This window comes from Chaetura pelagica, unplaced genomic scaffold (assembly GCF_000747805.2).
Source record: "Chaetura pelagica isolate M959 unplaced genomic scaffold, ChaPel_1.0 scaffold11, whole genome shotgun sequence".
Lineage (NCBI taxonomy): Eukaryota > Metazoa > Chordata > Aves > Apodiformes > Apodidae > Chaetura > Chaetura pelagica.
The window spans coordinates 2062574-2078179 of NW_009952694.1; positions in this window are offsets into that span (position 1 = coordinate 2062574).

Genomic DNA, 15606 nt, shown 5'->3' on the forward strand with positions numbered 1-15606 from the left:
AAAGGAACATGATGTGCAGATTGTAAGATTGTGCAGGTGTAGCAATTCAAAGATTCCAAATGTTACAAGTTTATAACTGTAAGTAAAGTTTATAACTTTAAGTTTATAACTGTAAGTAAAACTTTGCTGAAAATATCATATTTAGCTCCATGTAGGGAGAGTGGCTTAAGCCTCAAAGAGGAATCAACAGCTGCAATTACTAACAGTCAGCTATAGATTAGATCCTTTTCAAGACATGAAGAGAACACTGTACTTGCACCCTTCAAAGCAGAGTGAACTGACTTAGATGACCAGAAGCTTCCCATGGATTGTGTCCCTATGTGCTTATCTGGGCTGATATAAGTGTTACCTCCATCTCGCCTCTCTCCCTTGAGCATCAGTCATTGCCAGGCTCCCCATCCTGCTCTGCTGCCAATAAAGTAGGCAACAGGCATGATCAAGACAGGCCTGGAAGAAGGAAAAGGGGAGAAAGGAAGACAAATGTAGGGGAGAACGGAACAAAGCTGAGATAAGAAAGCTAAGAAAGACCAGCACTGTTCTCATGGGACAGGGGAAGGAGAGATGCCCAGTTTTGAATGCAGAAAGAGGATTTTGGCAGTTTGGGCAGCATTTGTAGTATCAGCTGTGAGTACTTCATGGGCTGGATTTCATGGAGGCATTGCACTGAGTCACTGAAAAATATACTACAATAAATGTGCTTAGATGGAGAGCTTTATCATTAAAACCTACAGGAATTAAAAAAGGACTCTGCTTGCTTTTTCTTTAATTGAAAAGTTTCTCACTTTGTTCTAATTCCCAACATATTTTCATTACATTCAAAGGACAATTAGAGGCTCCCTCCTCTGGCTATGTTTAATACCTAAAAATTCCCATCAAAATCTTTGCTGGAGTGTAACAATAAATAAATAAATAAATGCACTCTGTTTTATTAAGTGTGGACCTGAAATCCTGCAGGAATGTATTTTTATAACAATTTTTTTTTCTTTTGGTGGTAAATTGACCAGTACATTTTCAGCACCTAATTGAATGTCAAAGTTGTAACTCAAAGCCAAGCAAGATAAAGAGTATCAAGAAAAGAAGAGGAAGCAAAAAATTTCTCATTCACTTCTCTTTTTCCTGGAAAGATCAAAAACTATAATAAGATAGGCCTGAATTTCATGAAATTTGGAATCTGTATAAGCTAGGGAAATAATTTTGCTTGAACTTTATGGTTCTTCTGCTCAGCTTTAGAATAACACATTTCTAAGCTCCTTACAACATTAAATACAGGCTTCTGGAATAGGAGCTTCTGTCTCGCTGATAATTCCATGACATCATGTCCAAATCCTGATTATATTTCATTTAAATTGTTAATAGCTTTTACACAGATCAGAATCTTTACATGCGAGTTTCTGAACCCAGATGAGTCTAACTGCTGTGTTGTGGGCATCAGGTATGGACCACAGGCAGCCTTGATCTTGACAAACTACAGCTGTGCCCTTGACAGTTAGAGACAAACATGTTTGTGGGAAAAGAAGGTATGAGAGAAATATGGATGTGTTGACATTCTTTTAAGAAAATGTAAGAAACTTGTAACCTATCACAAAGTGAGACCAATGGGAAGGAAGCATAAGGCGCATGGACAGGAGAAAAACGAATAAGAATGTGATGTAACTGATGATGAAGGCTGGTACTTGTGACCACCATGGCGTGTCAGTCGCAGGCTCTGCTGCACTGTATCACTCTGAGCTCATGAAAATACATCCAACTCTGAAGGCTAACCCACAGAAATCACATTTATAGGATTGAATTAGCCCAAATCTACTTTATATTTCAAAGATACAGAATCTGTCTGAACAATGTATTCAATAAGTGTGCCTAGGAACAGGAGGCAGGCAAGCTCAATGTCTGCCATGGCCCTAAGGGAACTAACCAGCCTGACTGTCCCTGCCCAGACCTTGGGGCTCCCCTCACACTGCCCATGGCCCAGGACCCCATGTCAGCCCCCTCTGCAGCAGGGATGACCCCAGTGCCTGGGGCTGCCCCACTCCCAGGCAGGGCAGTGTCACAGGCCCTGGCTCCCAAGCCCTGCTCTGCCACCCCACCATGGTGAGTCCCCACTACTCCTGGCCCCACAGCACCCTGACATTTTTATGTCATTTCAGGCCTACACTGTCCAAAAACCCCTGATATTGTTTTCACTGAGTATTGGACTGTTTATTTATATAAGATAAAACCTGCCCTTTTGCAGAAAGAAGGCCTTTGTGAAAATTTATGCACCATATGAACATATATATCAAAACTGAATTTCAGCTTATTACTGATGAAACCTTCCTCTTGATCATTCCCAAGCTTCTGTTTTCCTCCTGTGTCTTCGTATATCCTCCTGGACTGTGCCAAGTGCTCTTAGGCAGCAGACATAGTAAGGACTGCAGCCTCAAAATTAACTCACTGTTAATTATGAGGCTTTTATAGTGTGCAAATAAGTTAATTGGAATTGAGCAGGAAATTGTCTTATCCTAGGAAGACTTCATAATTTCATAAAGTCTTCAAAGTCCCAGTCCGGAGCAAGACAGATCAAGGCCAATTAAAATCTTTTGTACCCAAACTTAATCAAGTAGGCCAAAGACTGTCTTGTCTCTTCCTCCTGTTCTCTTCATCCCCACAGTGACTACTCCATCAAGCTTGCTTTAGCCAAGATTTCAGAAAAAAAATCACGCCCTTTTCTTCTTTTCCTAGCTGATTTCATATGAAATTTCAGCAATCAGCTATGCTGGAAGTTATTTGAATGTATGATGAACCAGAATATAAATATTTATATTAACAAATCTACCAAGGAAGTCAAATTGATTATGAGAAAAACATTTTTATTTTTTCTTCAAGTTTGAGGATTTGGGGCTAGTTTTGATAGTAGGCCAAAAAAATCCTGTTTATTATGCCTTCGTCCTCTTTTTCCCTTCAACAAAATGCTGGAGAATACTCTTAAAATATAAGCCATGCAAAGGATCCTGCAAAATCTAAGGGAAGGGAAGGAAAGGTAAACCCTCAACATGTTACGATTTCCAACACAACACCCAAGCAGATAAAACTCAGTAATCTGACATGGCATCTTTTCAACCAGAAACAAAAAATAGCTCTTTTGATGCCATGGTCTTTCTTTTTCCAGGTATTTTAAAAGGTAAAATCTGAAATTTACAGAAGTTGAAGCCTTACAGGAATAACTTTGCTAGCAATTTTGTCAGAATTAGAGTGTGCATAGACATTCTAAAAGGTAGCAATGTAATGCTCAGGAATAAGAATAAAAATAAAAATAAAGTACTGACCAGCACTGAAATCATGGTAGACTAGGATAGAAATTGAAGATAACCAGTTTAGACCAAAACCCAAGTGCTTTTATGTCAGTTATATCAAGTATGACGGAAATACTGAATGGGGATGTAAAGAAGGAGTAGTTAAACACAACCAGGAACTGAAATACTGTGTTAGAGCAGAAAGAGTCTGAAGACCTCCATGCAACCCCTTATCATTCAATCTGTTGAAAGAAACTCCAGTTATATCTGTATTGCAGGATCTTAAAGCACGTTCCATGTCTTCAGCTTGTGAGCTGTTGCCTGTCATGTCCCAGCCCCACATAAGCATGAGGCCACGTTACACCTTGCTTCTTTTTCCCTTAGGTCCTAGTTTCCATGGGAAGGCAACTTAGATGTCTGGGACAGCAAGAAGCCATGACCTACAGCAACAGGTTCCCCAGGTTGAGCAGGGGAATGAAAAGCACAGCAGATATCCCAAGGAGCAGCATCCAAGCTAACAGTTTGATGACTCAGAGATACACTGTCTATAAGAACATAGTCAGTGAGCAGCGGGAAAAGATAAAGGAGCCACCAAAAAAGAGAACATTAGCACAAGATCAAGTCTCATAAGCTAGTAAAAGAACACATAAGAAAAGGCAGCTAGCACAGAGGATCATCCCTCTATCCTTGAAAGCAGTAAGACTCTTGAAAGCAGTAAGCACAGCCTTCCAGTAGGAATAAAAACTACAAAGAAAAACTAGATTCAAACAGAGCTCGATCAGCTGTCAGAGGAGTTTACGTGATCTGGCTGCAGCACTTCCAGTGATCCAGAAGTTCCAGAGCTACATTCCTAATTATAAGATATTTGTCTAATTTTATCACAGTGTAAATTCTTTTTAAACAGACCTGGGCTTCCAGAAGCAGGTAGTCTGAAGAAAAATCCTAAAGTACATCCTGCTGCATGGTGGGAAACTATAGAGAGAAGATGGAAACACTGAAAGCAGTTTGGAAGAGTCAAGGACTCCCTCATTTTAAATTGCCACCTTTGACTTTGTTTTAGCAATTTTTCAAATATTATCCCTGTTCCTCCTTTTACAGCATCTCCAAAGTAATCTATGAACACAATACAACAATAACAACAGTGCTCAGGAGTCCTTTCAGAGGGTATATTGAATTTTGCCAGCTACAGGTTTTGTAGTAAGGGACAGAAAGCCAGGAAAAATAAAATATGGAGTAGGAGTGAAAATTTCTGACCCTGCTGCCAGAGAGCAGCAGACTCTTTTAATAATTCAATGAAGGCTACAGCTTTGTGTGTGGTTCATGTTCCACTTTCTTTGAAGAGGATCCCCATAGAGGGTCAGGGGCTTTTCCCAGTGTGAGAGATAAAGAAGGCAGACAGCACACCTGGATTTCAAAATAACTGTTTTACTATTAATCTTTGAAGAAAGTGTAAGTTTCTGTAAGATTCAGCCCTACCAACTTCTCAACAAACTCCATACTATTTAAAAGACTGTTATAGAAACTGGCAATCAGCTTCAAATCTATTGCAAGGGGAAGGTAATGAGAAAAAAATAAATACATTGTTATAAGTGAGCATACCATATATCCCAACATTATAACGTGTTCCTTTAGAGGCAAAATAAATTGGAAGTAGTGGTAAAACTGTCCATTCACAAAGTAGTATGTGTGAAACATGCACAGTTAAGGAGATCACAGCATAGCTGCTGACAGTATGTCAAACACTTTCTGACATAACTGAAACTTGATGCCCTGCTATGTAGCTTGAAATCACGCTGCCCTATGACAGCTGGACAGATGTTTGTACATCAGGAACTCTTCTGAAATTTCCAAGGAGGAAGGAAGAACACAATTCTTCAGCTTTACAGCAACAGACAACCACAATGTGGTTTCTTAGGGTAAGATTTCTGTATGACAAGATGTTCCTGTTTCCATTCCCGTGCATGTGATCAAGGTAAACTTCAGCAGGCACTGCCCATGGCCACATAAGCGAAATCCTGAGTATTTTTGTGTCCTGGGAGATTTTATGTTAAGATTATGCTAACAGAAGGGGAGTAAAAATAGTAGAGTTTTTCTGCAGGAAAACTGAAGTCTAAGATGCTTATTAAATGCAATAGATCAGATAAAATAATAGAGATCTTAACAGGAGCTAAAGCATTGCAACTGCTAACAAGGTACTTGTGAGGCCAGTAACCTTTTCTGTCTTAGATCTGAGGTACAAAATACTTTTTTATCCTTATACCTTTATAAGGATTCTGCTGCTCTGTTAATGACTGAAGGAGACCCATTATCTGACTTCCCTCAGGCCTGCTGTTACAATCCTGCAAGCTGGAACATAGGAAGTTCCATTTAAATATGAGAAAAAACTTCTTTACAGTGAGGGTGACAGGGCACTGGAACAGGCTTCCCAGGGAGGTTGTGGAGTCTCCATCTCTGGAGATATTCAAGATCCACCTGGATACAGTCCTGAGTAATGCGTTTTAGGGGACCCTGCTTTAGCAGGGGGCTTGGACTAGATGATCTCTAGAGGTCCCTTCCAACTTTGATGATTCTGTGATCTATCTCAGGCTGGGAAGCTGTAATGCTGGCATAAGTGAGCTCCAGATGGATTGAGACAGCTCTGTAACAGTCTGCACTTATTTTAGGGTGAAGATGACAAACTTCACTTCTGGACTCACACTCAATATTTATTCTGAGTCTGAATCCTCAAGTAGCTGTTTGGGTACAGACTACCCAGGTGTGTAGTGGCCCATAGGAGTTTCCATTACTGCTTCTGAGGCAGGAGGCAGCTCAGGGAGACAAGAATATACAACTGAACCTCAATGAATGCATTGGTCAAATGAACTGATGTTACCTCCTTGCAGAGAGACAAGGGCTTGCACACACAGGCACATATAATGTTCTTGTCTGAATACATGAACACAGAGGTGAGGTTTTCCTCATGGAACAGGTGCTACAAAATATGTAACAAAATGAGACAATCTTCAGCCTGAGAGGGAATAGAAGAGAGTATTCAAATCTCAGGACAAAAGGACTCTGTAATGCAAGCTTCTCTTTTTGTTGACCATGCTCTTGGACTGGAAGATATTTGGAGATAACTTGTCAATTGCCCAATTCTTTGTCATTCCCCAGCCTTCTTTTCCCAGATTTCAGAAAGGACTCATTACACTAAGTTTTAGTATGTCACTCCAAGCTAATCACCTTGCTTCTAAGTGCAGTCTCAATATGAGTTTAGATTACTAATTTACACTTGAATACACTATAGTTGTTTTCTTAATTAACTAAACCTTACTACGTTAGATAATCTGTCCTCCTTTGACTACAGTGCCAGGTAAAAGGATCAAGGCTGAAGTGTTCCTGGTGTAACCTTACTTCCTTCTTTCTCAGCTGCAATAGCAGTCACCATTTCCACAAGATGGCAAGAAATTGCAAGAGGGGGTGAGTGCTCCTTAGAATAAGGGCTAACCAAGAACAAAATATGTGAGTAGTCCATCATTTTGGAATGCTTTTCCCATTTAAGGAACTGAAGGAAAATCCAAACATGATGCAAGGCATGGTAAGTGTGAGTGTGGAACAGTTCTGGTTGCAAGTGAGAACAAGATGCTGCAGGGTCGTTTGTCATGTCACATTAGATAAAATACAGGCTGATTGCAGCAAGTGAAATGCACTTCACTGGAATGAGAAAGACTCACTGTTGTCAGAATTAAGGGGAAACCCTAAGTCAAGCAAGGAAAACAGTCCAAAGCTGGTGAACCAGCTAGGTACTGTGAGGATTGTCTGTCCCACCTCAGAATGTTGCACAATTGTATAAAAACATAAAAACACTTAGGTTAAAAAATACCTTTAAGATTATTGAGTCCACCCATTCACTTAGCACTGCCAAATCCATCACTAAACCATATCCATAAGCACCACTTCTACACGTCTTTCAAACACCTTCAGGGATGGTGACTCCTTTATTTCCCCAGGCAGCCTATTCCAGTTCTTAACAACCCTTTTGATTAAGAAATTTTTCCTAATATCCAATCCAAGCCTTCTCTGTCACAACTTGAGGCTATTCCATCTTGTTCTATTGCACCCACCTCCCTACAACCTCCTTTCAGAGGCATACCCAGGAGGGTACCATTCAATCCATGCTGACTGAGCCTGATCACCTGGTTGACCAGCACATTCCACATGATGGCACTTGAGATTATTTGCTCCATAACCTTCCCTCAGCACTGAAGTAGGGCTAACAGGCCTGTAGCTCCCTGTATTCTCCTTCCAGCCCTTCTTATAGGTGGATGTCATGTTTGCTAACCTCCAGTCAACTGAGACCTCCCTGTTTAGTCAGGACTGGTGATAAATAATAGAAAGTGGCTTGGTGAGCACTACCACTAGCTCCCTTAACACCCTTGGATGGATTCCAACTGGTGTCACAGACTTGTTCATGTCCAAGTGGTGTAGCAGGTTGCTTACTATTTCCCCTTGGATTAGAGAGGCTCCATTCTGCTCCTCATCTCTGTCTTCCAGCTCAGGGGACTGGGTGCTCTGAGAACAACTGATCTTACTATTACAGACTGAGGCAAAGAAGGCATTAAGTAGCTCAGCCTTTTCCTCATCCTTTTTCCAGTACATTACACCCCACACCCAATAAAGAATGGACATTCTCCTCAGCCCTCCTTTTGTTGCTAGTGTATTTATAGAAATATTTGTATTTTCTTTACAGCAGTAAGAAGATTAAGTTCAAGCAGGGCTTTAGCCTTTCTAATTTTCTCCCTGCATAACCTCACAACATCTTTGTAGTCCTTCTGAGTCCTCCTGACCCTTCTTCCAAAGGTCATAAACTCTTTTTTTTTTTCCTTAGCTCCAGCCAAAGCTCTCTATTCAGCCAAGCCAGTCTTCTTCCCCAAAAGCTCATCTTTTGGCACATGGGCACAGCCCACTCCTGATTTCCTTCTTGACAGATGTCTAGCTTTCCTGGACTCCTTTGCCCTTTAGGGCTGCCTCCCAAGGGACTCTGTCAACCAGGCCCCTGAAAAAGTCAAAGTCTGCCCTCAAGATATCCAAGGTGGCAGTTCTGATGACCCCCATTGTTATTTCTCCAAGAACTGAAGACTATCATGTCATGATCTCTGTGCCCAAGATGGCCTCCAACTATCACATCACCTGCAAGTCCTTCTGTTTGCAAACAACAGGTCCAGCAGGGCACATTACCTAGTTGATTGCCTCTCCAGCTCTCAGGAAATTATCTTCCACACACTCAAGTAGCCTCCTGGACTGTTTCCTCTCTGCTGTACTGTATTTCCTGCAGACATCTGGTAAGTACTTCATGTCCTGAATTCAGCTGGACCACCATGATGATTAGGAGGAAAGTATATAACTTTGAGACATGAGACATACAACAACATTGCTACATCAAAACTATGATCATAGACAATGGAAATATTACCTTCCTGGCCATCTCTGCATTGCACTCTAGACTGTACCTGTATTATTACCAAGAAGGGGTTTCACTTGATCAAATGCAGCTCTTTTCAGTGTAGATGCTGCATCTGAGCTTCTTAAGTAAATTACTCTGCTGGAAAACACATACTAGTGTACAAATAATCCTAAAGTAATTTTCTCTATTAGAACAAAGGAATCTTGCCTTAAAATTGCTCATGTCTCCACACTGATTATGAGGGGAGCCTGCACAAGTTTAGATACTGTATGTTGTGATACTGCATATTCCTACAGTGACATTATTTCAACAGTTAATATTGGCCCTTTATTTGCTCATTCTTCCAGCAGAAATATAAAATCAAGCTTTGTCTATGTCTACAAGATTAGACACAGGCTAATAATGGTGCACCACACCCAGAAGAACCAAGTTCTCCTATGCCGAGAGTGAATTTTTAAAAAGGCAAACCAAATTACTTTTTCTTGTGCACTATGGTGCAGCCAGTCAGAAACTCACACAGGCTCTTCAAAAATATATGTTGCTTTCCATTACCCTTGATCATGGCCCTTGTGACAGGTCTCCTCTCCCCTTGTCTACAAGGCTAAGGGTAAGTCCTTCCCACCCTGCCATGCAATGGCTGTGAGCAGTGATTGACAGTCACCACAAGAGAGGTTTTCAGGCAAAAAATTTAGGGTCTGAAAAAGTAAAGGCAAATATTTCCTCTCTTTTCTGTCCCCTCATAGTCATTATCTCCAGCAATCACTTTCCCTTTTCCCAAACCACCTCATCTTCTGGAAAAACATCTAGAGTTTTTAGAAAAATTGTTCTTCCCAAATCTCACAGCTTTATCCAGGAATGTACCATTCAACTGCAGTAAGAAGCAGCCACTTCTATTTATTTTAACTCAACAGAAAAAGCAACAGGAATGCATGAAGGTCACATCCCTGTGAGTACCTTATCTGTAGCAGTGACAGCAGCTCAGAGCAGAGCAAACTGCATTTGCAGTGGTGCTTTCTCTCTCAGAGAGAGAAGAGCTGCATGGATTGCAATGCCTGGCCACCTCCCCGCCTGGCACCCCGGCTCAAACCACCACATCATACAGAGCATTTACATCTTACCAAAGTCTAAGTCTGTAAAGAACAATTATACTGTCTGATCTGGACCGCTGATTCCCTCGCAGCTTAATGTTCCACACACATACCCTGTAGTAAGCCCTAATGATTTGACTCCTCTTCAGTTTAGCTCTTGTGTGCTACAGGTAAAGGGAAAAACAAACCTGGCTTCAAAAAACATGCATCAACCTGCAAGGAATTGCTTAGGTAACATGTAGTCAATTATCAGATAATTAAATCATCTCACATGTAGAAGAATAGGGAAAAAATCCAAAGCCACAGGTAATCCATCTTGGAGAAAAATTCCCTAAGTCTGAGAGTAATTGTGGTGGGTGACTCCCTTCCGAGGGAAACAGAAAGGCCCATTTGTTGATCAGACCCATCCCACAGGGAAGTCTGCTGCCTCCCTGGGGCTCGGATTAGAGATTTTCAAAGGAAACTCTCAGATCTGGTGCAGACTTCTGACTACTATCCACTGCTGGTTTTTCAGGTTGGCAGTGATGAAATTGTTACAAGGAGTCCAAGGGCAATGCAGAGAGAATTCAGGGCCCTGGGACAGCTGTTTAGGGGGTCTGGAGCACAAGTAGTGTTTGCCTCCATCCCTGTTACAAGAAAGGATGAAGAGATAAACAGGAGGAGCCTGCAGATCAGTGCATGGCTGTGTGACTGGTGCCATAGGAAGGGCTTTGAAGGTTTTTCAATCACGGGATGCTACACGAGACACCTGGCCTCCTGATGGCAAGGCTTTTTGGGCAGGAGTTAGCAGGGCTCAATGACAGGGCTTTAAACTAGATATGAAGGGGGAAGGGGAGATAACTGGACCTGTTAGGGACAAGCCCAAGAGAAATATGCCAAGGTTTGAAGGATGGTGGACTAGGGAGGATTCTCACTCTGTTGTTTCATTTGAGAGAAAGGATAGATGTTTAGAAATCATGGAAGCACCTGAGAAAGGTCTGCTAGGAAATGGAGCCCACAGTGGAAAAAAGGTGTTGGAATCATTAGGTCACCTGAAGTGCATCTATACCAATGCACACAGTATGAGCAACAAACAAGGAGAGCTTGAAGTCATAATACACCAGGAAAACTATGACATAGTGGCTCCCACAGAAACATAGTGGGATGCATTACATGACTGGAGTGCCACAATCAATGGCTATAAGCTCTTCAGGAGGGATAGAAAGGGGAGGGGGTGGAGTGGCCCTGTATGTTAGAGAATGCTACGGGAGCTTGGAAATCAAGTATAGCCATGATGAGGTTGAGAGCGTTTGGATTAGGTTAAGGGCCAATAAAGTTGATATTGCTGTGGGAGTCTGCTATAGAGCTCCCAGCCTAAGCAGTGAGGTGGATGAAGTTTTCTATAAGCAGTTAGGAGAAATCTCCCAGTCATTTGCTGTTGTTCTTGTGGAGGACTGTAACCTCCCAGACATCTGCTGGGAATACAACACAGCAGAGAGGGAACATTCCAAGAGGTTCCTGGAATGTGTGGAAGATAACTTCCTCACACAGCTGATAAGTGAGCTGACTAGGGAGGGTGCCCTCCTGGACCTGCTTTTGGTGAACAGGAAAGATCTTGTGGGGGAAGTAAAAGTTGGAGGCTGTCTAGGGCACAATGATCATGAGATGATTGAGTCTTTGATCCTTGGAGAAACAAGGAGAGGGACTAGTAAAACTGCCACCTTAGACTTCCGGAGGGCAAACTTTGACCTGCTCAGAAAACTGACTGACAAAGTCCCCTGGGAGGCTGCCTTGAAGAATAAAGGAGTCTAGGAAGGCTGAACATGCTTCAAGAAAGAAGTTTAAAAGGCACAGGAGCAGATTGTCCCCATGTGCTGAAAAAACAGTAAGCAGGGTAGGAGTCCAGCCTGGCTAAATAGGGACCTTTGGCCGGAGTCACCATCCCTGGACGTGTTTAAGGGTCATTTGGATGTGGTGTTGGTGGATATGGTTTAGGGAAGAACTTTGGGATGATGGTTGGACTTGGTGATCCCAAGGGTCTTTTCCAACCTGAATAGTTCTATGATTCTATGAAAGTCTGAATGGCGAGATTTGATGACAGTTGTACTGTAAAGCTGCAAGGACTGAAAGGATGTTGTGAGATGTGCAGGTAGTTCTTCCCCTTTGTCTCCTTCTCAGAGTGCCAGAAACACAAATTCAGAGACTGTCAGGCCAGAGTGGACAACATTACCTATGCAGGTATTCAGCTCACATGCATGCAGACAGGCTGTAGGATGTCTGCCAGAAACTGAATTAAAGCCTATACAGTCCATTTTAAAAACAGTAAAGTCTAGAGACTCCAGACTTACTTTGGACAGCAGTTCAACTATTTTGTTACCTTTCCAGCTGAAGAAGTACATGTAATTTAAAGGCTGAAACTGTTTAACTTCAGCTTCCATCCACCGGATCTTGTTACTTGTGTCGGCTAAGTTGAAAAGCTCCAGACATCTTTCCTAGCAAAAATACACATACACGATCATTGAGTTACCTTCTTTTTGATTATTTTAATAATACCTAGGTCCAGCTCTGATATTTTATTATTATTATTAATTCCTCTTCCACTTTTCTCTTTTTTTTCTCTTTAAAACTGGCTGACTGATGAGGAAGAGAAAATGTGAACAAAACTACATGAAATGTAAAAATTAGTCTGCACAATAAACATTTCTGTTTTCAGACTGGTTATTTATGCATTTTTGTTACCTCTGTACTGGTCTGGTATTAGAATGCCTCAGTGGAAATACTATTGTATTACTATTGTTCACTGATAAACTCAATTGTTAAGCCAGAAGGAACTGAACATATTTTCTGATAAAGAAATTAATATAACGTATTGACATGGTTTGAAAAATTACTTATTATCACGGTTTGATTCAGGATCAGCAATAAAACCAGCGACAACACTGCTTTTAATCCCCTCCCTCTTCCCACCCAGGTAGGGTAAGGAGAGACAAAATAAGGAGAGAGGCTTCTAGATGGAAAACTAAACCAAACAACTTTAACTACTAATGAGAAAATAAATATGTATAAAAATATACAAGTATGTGCAGGAATGTGTAAACCCACTATCAACTCCTCCCAGCTCCAGCAACCCCTATGACACTCTCCTGAGCTGTAAGCAGCTCCAAAATGTCCCAGAGCTGCTGCAGGGAGTGGCAGAGCAGAGAGGAGTTGAAGGTAGAGTTATGAAGGTCAGGAATGCACAAGCCTAGGGTTCAACAGTGTTGGATAGATGGAGTTCTCCCTGGATGCCATGGGCAGAAAGAAGGAAAGAAGAGAAGGGCTTGACTTCTGTGGTCTGAATTTATACTGAGACTTACATATATGTATGGATAGAACACTTTGGTTTGCCAGTTTTGCCATCTGTCTGGACTGCTCCTCACTATGACAGGGTTGCAGATAGGACTCTCCTGCTCCTTTGGTATTCAAAGCAAAGTAGATTCAACAAACAGAGCAAACAGAGTCCTTGGTCTCTCAGCACTAACTATAAACATCCAGGCGTTATCAGTCCACTAGCTGGAAAACTTGTGTGCTGCTTAAAAGAGAGTTCACTGAAGAAAATAAATAAATAAATAGATTGGGTTCATCATTACTCAAACCAGGACACACATGAATTCTACAAGTCATGAGTTTTCAGGCTCATGTAGTTTGTAGTCCTGCACAAATAATTTTAGAAGGCTTTTCAGTGGCTGACCAGTTGCAAATTTTATTGTAAGGGTTCAAGAACTAGTATTATCCATTAAGTCTGTCCTTCTCTGTGAGTAAAGAAAGACCTTGTCTTGTGCTAGAAAGAGAATATTTCCCTTAGTACAAAATCTCCAAGTGTGTTAGATGACTACCTTATTTATTGAGTCTATTTACTGCTGTTGATGGATTGTATACTAACACAATAAACAGTGTCTTGAGGAAATGAAAAATATTTCTGCTTTCATTAGGGCCCTAATTTTTCTGGAAACATTTTCCTTCTAGGGTCCTCAAGGTGAAAGCAGACACCATTTGGTGTATTGCTGTAATAAAGTAAATATTTTCTTTTTCTAATCATATTGACCTTGTGATCTATCACCACTGGAATTTGTATTCCTGGGAAACTGAGCAGCTACAGTTCCTCTCTCCAGGAATACAGATGTCTTTCAGAGCTCCACCTGATTCCGCACTAGTTTAAAACGAACAGAGAATTTTCTTGGTATCAGGTTCAGTGTCAAGAATGAAAAAGGTGAAATTAACAAAATATCAGATCTAATTTATACTTTATCCAACACATGTTATTAAACTCTCAAGATTCTGAAGAATTCATATAATCAGACTTAAAACCAGGCTGAGTATTCCTCATTTAAGTTTTATGCCAGCTTTATTTCTTGTTTGGGAGCAGAAGGAACTACTGAGAGAATCCATAAGGCATTCCTTTGCTGTCCAGCAAGGGGTCTCACACCAGTGATGAAGAGACACACTCCAAGTCAGGTGAGAGAACAAAGTCCACTGAAAGAACAGCTTAATAGAAAAAAAATATTGGTCTCAAGAAGTTTGTGTTACAGGAAAAAAATTAGCTAGCTACAAAGTCAGATAGAGTTGTGCTCTAGTATGTACCCAGGGAGTCTCAGGACCCAGGGGTCATCTGTTCAAACTTCCCACAGGCACTCTCCCCATCTGTTTTCCCATGCCATTCTTACACCCCTTCCTGTCAGCCTCTGCAAGGAAGGAGATGAAAACAGGTCAGATTTTAACCTCTCATTAACTGAGAAGTAGGTTTTGCACTGTGTCCTGCACAGGGGTTGGAGGAAAGCTTATGAGGTGCTGAAAACATTAGGTGGTTTAAGTAAATGTCAGGTACTGGATTATCTAGATTCATAAACTCTCCATGGAGATCAGAGTACAGTAAGGCAGTTTATCAGCCAGAGGCCTTAATACCTGATAGTCTGACATTAGTATCTGCAGTAATGGGTCATCAGTGTCGATGTGAATTTCCTGTACAGGAACCTCCAAGGTTGCTGCAAGGCATTTCATTCATAGAACAAACAAAACAGTGGGAACTCATTACTTCAGAGGTTTTCTAAACTCTTTGGATTGTGTAAAATAAATATTAAATAGAAATCAGATTCAGTTTGATCTGCACTGAAGTTGAGAGAAGTCCATCAAGAATCCCTCATAGGCATTAAGAGGGAGAACACCATCTTTACATCTAGACTTGTAGAAAACACGTTTATTCCTGTTTCAGAGACTAATCTTATTTTTCCTGAAGCCTGGAACAGTTGGTGACAGACAAATCCCTATTATTGCCTGTAGGCATTCCTCAAAATATATCAATTATCCTATCCAGCTGAAGTTCAGCTTAATCACTCTAGTTACCACAGTAACCAAATATGTACAATGAGAAAGAACCATAAAACACACATAGCTGAGCTGCCAAAGCAACTTCAGAAAATGCATCGCCTGAGCAACCTAAGTGTGGTCTCAAGGGACATGGTTCTATATCAGCTATGGGATGTCTGTCTGCAGAGCAAGGAACATCCCCTCCCACCCCAGACTGCACAGTGGTGTTTGCAGTTCAGGAAAGACTCAAGGGCCTTGGAAACTGCTGCACTTCCTTACCAGCATGAGAGGAAGAAGGCAGCAGGCATGCATGGGAAAAGCAGACCTTCCTCAACTGTCTAGAGTTGGAAAACCAAGCTTGTGAAGTCTGTACTGAAAAAACTCTGGTTTTAACAGTATTTCAACTACAGTTCCTGTAAGGAGTAGAAGATGGTTTATCCTGGTCAACACTTGCAGACATGTTCATTATCAGCTCAACTGCATACAT